This window comes from Mastomys coucha, unplaced genomic scaffold, assembly GCF_008632895.1.
Source record: "Mastomys coucha isolate ucsf_1 unplaced genomic scaffold, UCSF_Mcou_1 pScaffold15, whole genome shotgun sequence".
Lineage (NCBI taxonomy): Eukaryota > Metazoa > Chordata > Mammalia > Rodentia > Muridae > Mastomys > Mastomys coucha.
This window is the reverse complement of record NW_022196897.1, coordinates 4,515,769-4,522,393: the sequence shown is the minus strand read 5'-3', so window position 1 is coordinate 4,522,393 and position 6,625 is coordinate 4,515,769. Positions and strand designations below refer to the sequence as shown.

At 37.3% G+C, this 6,625-nt stretch overlaps 1 protein-coding gene and 1 pseudogene across 3 annotated transcripts in view; one reads left to right on the top strand and one right to left on the bottom strand.

Moving 5' to 3' along the window:
* Plxdc2 (plexin domain containing 2) overlaps positions 1 to 6,625 on the bottom strand; it is a 390,910-nt gene that overhangs the window by 110,958 nt on the left and 273,327 nt on the right. The window lies entirely within an intron of this gene.
* LOC116092274 overlaps positions 5,930 to 6,625 on the top strand; it is a 2,066-nt pseudogene continuing 1,370 nt past the window's right edge. Inside the window, exon 1 of the transcript XR_004119191.1 lies at positions 5,930 to 6,620. The product of XR_004119191.1 is annotated as a 60S ribosomal protein L5 pseudogene (transcript). The remainder of the gene's footprint in view (positions 6,621 to 6,625) is intronic.

The window sequence follows — 6,625 nt, the reverse complement described above, 5'->3', positions numbered from 1 at the left end:
GTTTCCTCTTTAAGGGCTTGTACCTCTTTACCTGTATTCTCCTGTGTTTCTTTAAGGGAGTTATTCATTTCCTTCTTAAGCTCCTCTATCAGCATTGTGAGATATGATTTTAGATTCAATTCTTGCTTTTCTGGTGTTTTGGGATATACAGGACTTGCTGCAGTGGGAGTACTAGGTTCTGATGAAGCTCATGGATCCTCATTGAGTTCCTGAGAGACTGGTACACTACTTCAGATAGTGCAGCATTCAGGCCACTTTGCTTCTCCGTATGTTCCTTCAATGGTCAAGAAAGCATGGAAAGTTGATAGGACAATTGTTCTTAGATATGAATCTTGTGCTCCCTGTAATGTTTGCAAACTTCATTGTATCCTAGCAACTACAACTGTATTGATTCTGGCAACTGCTGTTATCCAATGATTAAGGTATAACGAGTCTGATTGTTCTCAATAAAATGGTCATTGCCTCAGTTGTGCCGTGAACCCCTCTGACCAGCCTGACTGAATTCCTCATAGCCACATCAGGTGATGTTGGCTTAGTAAGAAAGTTCAAACACTTAAAATGAACAAATCCCATTCAATCATTACGTATTTTTTTTTTTACTTTTTAAAAAGGTGTATATTTTGCCTGTATATGTGTATGTATCTATGTACCTCTATGTGCAGTGCATGTAAAGGATAGAAGAGGGTGTGAGACACACTGCAACTGAAGTTACAGAAGGATGTGGGCCACCATGTGGGTGCAGAGAATTGAACCTGGTTCCTCTAAAACATCAGTCAGCCAATGCTCTTAATTTAGAGACATCTCCTTAGTTCTTTATTATATATTTATTAACCACATTTACATTTTACAAATTAAGCAATCAATTAATATACATAGGCCATTGATAATTACATTAAGTATTCACTTCATTTCTGTAATAACTGGGAAGTATTATTTTCATTTAATACATGTAGTATTTAATATTGTTTTATTTACCAAAATTCACATAGCTGTAATAAGTCTTGTTATTCCAAATTCCATGACTTCTAGTGTTGCTTAGAAATAATGTAAATCTAAATAGCATCAGGTTCTGGAGAGGTCAGAGAATTAAATAGCATTCCTATTTACCTCTCTTGAGGTCATTTTAAGACAACCACTCTGCAGGAACATTGGCAGCTCCATAGGCAAGTTTAAAATGTCATTAAATGGGAGTTGACAGACTCCACACTCTCATGCAGTTGATTTAAGCCTAAACAAGCAGTTAGAGGAGGAAAAAATCCTTTCTGCAAATTCCAGTACCTGTGCTTTAGTGCTCAATTCTAGTCTTTTTAATTGAACCTCTAGGTACTCTGTCTTTTAACTAGATAGTTTCATAAACAAGTTTGATTCTCCCATAGCAATTCACCAAATGATGCTGAATTTGGTGATAGGAGACATTGCACCTAATTAGAGACTCTGTTTCATGCTAAACTCAAACTATTTTGTTGTAGTTTGACTAAATGACTTAACATTCCTGTTCTTTGCTTCCTTGATATTTGTTAAATGGAAGACGGATGGTGTTAGTTTACAAGAAAAGCGATGAACATCACTTTAATATTTAAAAAAAAATAGAACTAGGGATGTAATTCATTGACAGAGAAGCTAATTAGTATGGGTAAGTCTCTATTCAATTGCCTGGAGAATGGGCACAAACAATACCCATCCTACCACTGCCACATACCCAGATACATACACATACACACACAGAGAGAGATATATACACAGAGAGGTGGAGGGAGGGAGGGAAGCACATGGCAAGATGGCAGGGAACTAAGAGAAGAGAAGGAGAAAGAAGTGGAGGGAAAAAAGAGAGTGGAAGAGGCAGAGGTCAAGGGAGAATGAGAGAGATATGTCAAAAGCCAACCAATCACTTAAATTTTCTCTAATATATAACAATTGACTGTAAACTGAGACATTTATATAACTTTAAATTTTTGGCTCAGGCCTACATGTACAACATATGTTTTTTTTAACTTTATTTATTGATTTATTTACTTAATTATTCACTTTAGATCCCACTCACTGACCCCCTCTTGGTCATTCCCAAATCCTTTCCCTATCCCCTCCCCTTCTCTTCTGATGGGGTAGGGCCCCCCTGGGTATCCCCTCACCCTGGCACTACAAGTCTCTGGGAATCTAGGGACTTCCTCTCCTACTGAGGCCAGACAAGGCAGCCCTGCTAGCCCATAGACAGGTAATAGCTTTTGGGGTAGCCCCTGCTCCAGTTGTTCAGTATCAATCAGTTTTAAACTATGGTAGAACTTGAGTTTAACCACAAGGCAATAGATAATAAAGTTCTTGGATGTCAATAGTTCATGGAATCCTTCCTTCCTTTCTGATGCAATAAGTACCTTGTAAAAATATCAACTTCCTGTTGGCTGCAAAAGATGTTGCCTTTAACTGGAAGTGTCACTAATAGAGGAAGCATGGGGAGACTATTGCACATTAGACATTCTAGAAATCTATGATGTGCAAAGGCTACATAAAATACTCTACTTTATCATCTATTCGTTATTCTCATTGACTCCTTAGACAAGGTTGGAGTCAATCCATGTGTCTGCAAGGAATCAAACATTTGTAGTTAAATACTGCCTTTAGAGCAGAGATTACAATGGCATCTAGATACCCAGTACCATCCGTATTAAGGCCTCTGTATCTGTGATCTCTACCCATTAATAAAGAGATCCGAAATTTATAAATCAGAATTAGAAGAAAGAATTTCTCATTCAGAATTCTCACTAAAATCAGGCATGGTATGCTCTTGTTCTGGTCATGAAAAGCCACATTGATTAAGTGGATATTTGTAGTTATTTTGTGAATCAGTCAGTGCTCATGGTTGAAAAGTTGCTTGAAATAAACTACAAAGACTGAGCAATTTGGGCTTACAATTTTCTCTTTTAGTTTTACAACTTAATAGATTTCCATGTGCTACAAACTATTGCCTTTAAGAAAAATGCTTATTTTGGAGTTCACTCACAACTTCAAATAGAAGCATGCAGGATAGCAATTTCTAACTTGGAACTTAAAAGTTGTGATTGATCATCTGGAAATGTGGCATTTTGTTAAGGACAACTTCAGACTGATGGGTTTCAAATGAATGACTTCCAGTAGGCAGGCACTGTGCTACAAGGAAAACATGTAGGTTTGACAGAAAACCTAGACAGTTAATAAACATATTCTGAAGTTCAAATGGGACTGCTAATCCCAGGATCCTCAGAAGAAACAAATAATAATGTCCAATCAGCTGTCAAGTAAAAGCATAGTAAGGATATATTATACATTAAAACATATCCATGGGTTTGTCTCCAACATCCTATATTATCCATCGCCAAATAGTTCATGTTAAATTTCCAACAGCTGTCAAAGAAAAATATATTAAATCCATTTCATAAATTGAAAAAAAAATATCTGTTAAAACGTAACCATAGAGTCCTTCCCTGAATTGACTTAAGATCCCAAGTTCTCAAATCTACTTCCTTGGTGAGAGAGGGTCCCAGGTAGCAACATAGCTCTGTAACATAAAATATGCTCATGAACTTGGCATTATCAGAATTATGGGAGAATATAAAGTAGATCATCCCAATATCAGAAGGACGACAAGCAGTTGAAGTAAATAAAGAGATGAAGACTGACAACATCCCAATACCGTCATCTGTTTTCCTTTTAAACTAATGGTAACACTGGTGGCCTCATGCTTCCTTTTTGTATTTTGTTTACCAAATAAAGTTGTGGTTTTGTTGAATTAAGGACAATCCTTGTTTTGTTTTTTTATTCTGTCAAGACTAAAAAAATTACCAATGTCTTCAAATGTACTGACAATAAGGAAAGGAAAGGAAAATAAAAAATAAGCAAGTAATCCAGACAAGGTCAAAGAAATCATACAAAACACCAATAGCACCAAAAGAAACCAACAAAATGTGTAACAGAGACAACAAAATAACACCTCAGCATTGAGATTCAAAAGAGCAATCACATGACTCATGTACATCAGGAAAACAATAGAGGAATAAAATGACATGTTAGGCTCAGCAAACTTTACCATTGCTCATTTAACATTGCAACTTCAAGGAACAAAAAAACTAAAAGAATAAAGGAAGAACTAAGGGCTGATGGGAGTCATCAAATAAATGCATTCTCCCATAGAGAAGTTAGAAAGAATCAGAGAAGGGGAGAAATGAAAACTGAAAAAAGGTGATGAAAAAGATTGGCTCTTAAAAAAAAAAACAAATTTGAACAGTGAACATTGATATTCTCAAAGCCTAAACAACAAATATATTACTCTTTAGGGAATGTTCATCAGGCTATGAGCAGAAAGACCACAAGGCACAAACATGATGATCTATTCAAATGCTTTCAGGAACACACAGTTATCCAGGACAATATATTCAAGAAAGATGGTATTCACAAAAGAGTCTGAAGTGATTTCTCCAGAGAAGCTAGAGCTAAGGAATCCATCAGCATTGTAACTATCTGATAAGAAAAATAGAATTCTTAGGTTTGATGGGGTGCTAAGTAATAACAAGAACACATAACAAAGGTCAAAAGTCCAGTAAATGGCAGTGTGCAATTAATCTCAGTCAAGTCCCAGTAATGCTGGCATACTAATAAGTTTTTACCTTAGAATGTATGTGTGTGTGTGTGTGTGTGTGTGTGTGTCTTTGAGAGAGAGAGAGAGAGAGAGAGAGAGAGGGCAAGAGAGAGAATTATAAAACTACAACTATAATAATTTAATAATTTATCAATAATATATAATATCTAAAGAAGAAAAAATTCTGAAATCAATCTCATATAATTTGAGAAAAATGGAAGTTCAAGTGCACAGTTTTAGTCTGTAACTGAATTTATTAGTTTAAAATAGACTGCTATGTCTTCAAGATGTTTTATAGAAGCCTCATGAGACCTATAAGGGAAGAATCTACAGTAGATGAAGAACTGACAAACAAAAGTAAACACAGCAATATGCACACCAAATAACAAAGAAAAAACCCCAAAGCAGAAAGGATGATGTGATCACAGAGCAACTGCTCCATCACGAAGAACATAAGCTACTGGTCCAGCCAGTAATCATTTTCAATGTGTAGGTCTCTTTAATCAAAGAAATATGTAACAAACGAATGAATATTAAACCCAAATCCAGCTGTATGCTGCCTACATTACTTTTGGAGTCAAACAGACACTGGGAATGAATGTCTGGAATAAAGATACCCCACAGAATTAATAGCCAAAAAGGAAAGGGCAAAATAATTGTTTAAAGGGTAGAGGAAGTAAGTACATAATAACAAGGGGACAGGGTATCAGAAGAACAAAGTAAAATGTCTTAGCATTGGCACATAAACATGGAAAGTATTAAGTGATTATGGAAAAACATATGGCTATTTCTCTTAAAACAGGATTATCATTCAATCGAGAAAACTGATCCATAGGGATTAAAATCACTATGCTGAATGGATAATTAATATATTCACTGTGGTATTATCTACAGTAACAAATTTGGGAGTAATAAAAATATCCATAAATAGATAGAAAACATGATTTGTAAACATGCTGGAAAATCAGTCAGCCTTAAAAAGCAACAAATCTGTCATCATCCGTGACAACAGAGATGAAGCTGGAAGAGCTATGCTTAGTGAGAAATGTCAGGCTAAAAAACAAAACTACAAACGCTACAAGATCTCACTCATATGTAAACACTTGAAAAAGCTGAACTCTTATCTGAAGAATGGATGCTGCTGACCTGTGAACTAAACTGCTGATTTCCAGACAACACAGCCAGGAGTTGCTCCAAAGAACCTTTCTAAACAGGCCCACTTCCCCCATATCCTCTCTTTCCACAATCTTGGGTGGGTAGTGTGCTAGAAGCGAGGTTAAGGCTTTTAAAAATGACCATTAAAAGAAGGCTTTGGGTCCTTTTTCCCCCTAGCGCGGCCGACACTGCAGGTCTGCATGGAGCCGCAATTGCGGGTCTCTGTTCCGCAGGATGGGGTTCGTGAAAGTTGTCAAGAATAAGGCCTACTTTAAAAGATACCAAGTGAGATTTAGAAGGCGTCGAGAGGGCAAAACTGACTACTATGCACGAAAACGATTGGTGATCCAGGACAAGAACAAGTACAACACACCCAAATACAGGATGATAGTTCATGTAACTAACAGAGATATCATCTGCCAGATTGCATATGCCCGTATAGAAGGGGATATGATCGTCTGTGCAGCATATGCACATGAACTTCCAAAATACGGTGTGAAAGTTGGCCTGACAGATTATGCTGCAGCCTATTGCACTGGCCTGCTGCTGGCCCGCAGGCTTCTGAATAGCTTTGGCATGGACAAGATCTATGAAGGCCAAGTGGAGGTAAATGGAGGTGAATACAATGTGGAAAGCATTGACGGTCAGCCTGGTGCCTTCACTTGCTATTTGGATGCAGGTCTTGCCCGAACTACAACTGGCAATAAAGTTTTTGGGGCCCTGAAGGGAGTTGTGGATGGAGGCTTGTCTATCCCTCATAGTACCAAACGATTCCCTGGTTATGACTCCGAAAGTGAGGAGTTCAATGCAGAGGTGCATCGGAAGCACATCATGGGTCAGAATGTGGCGGACTACATGCGCTAT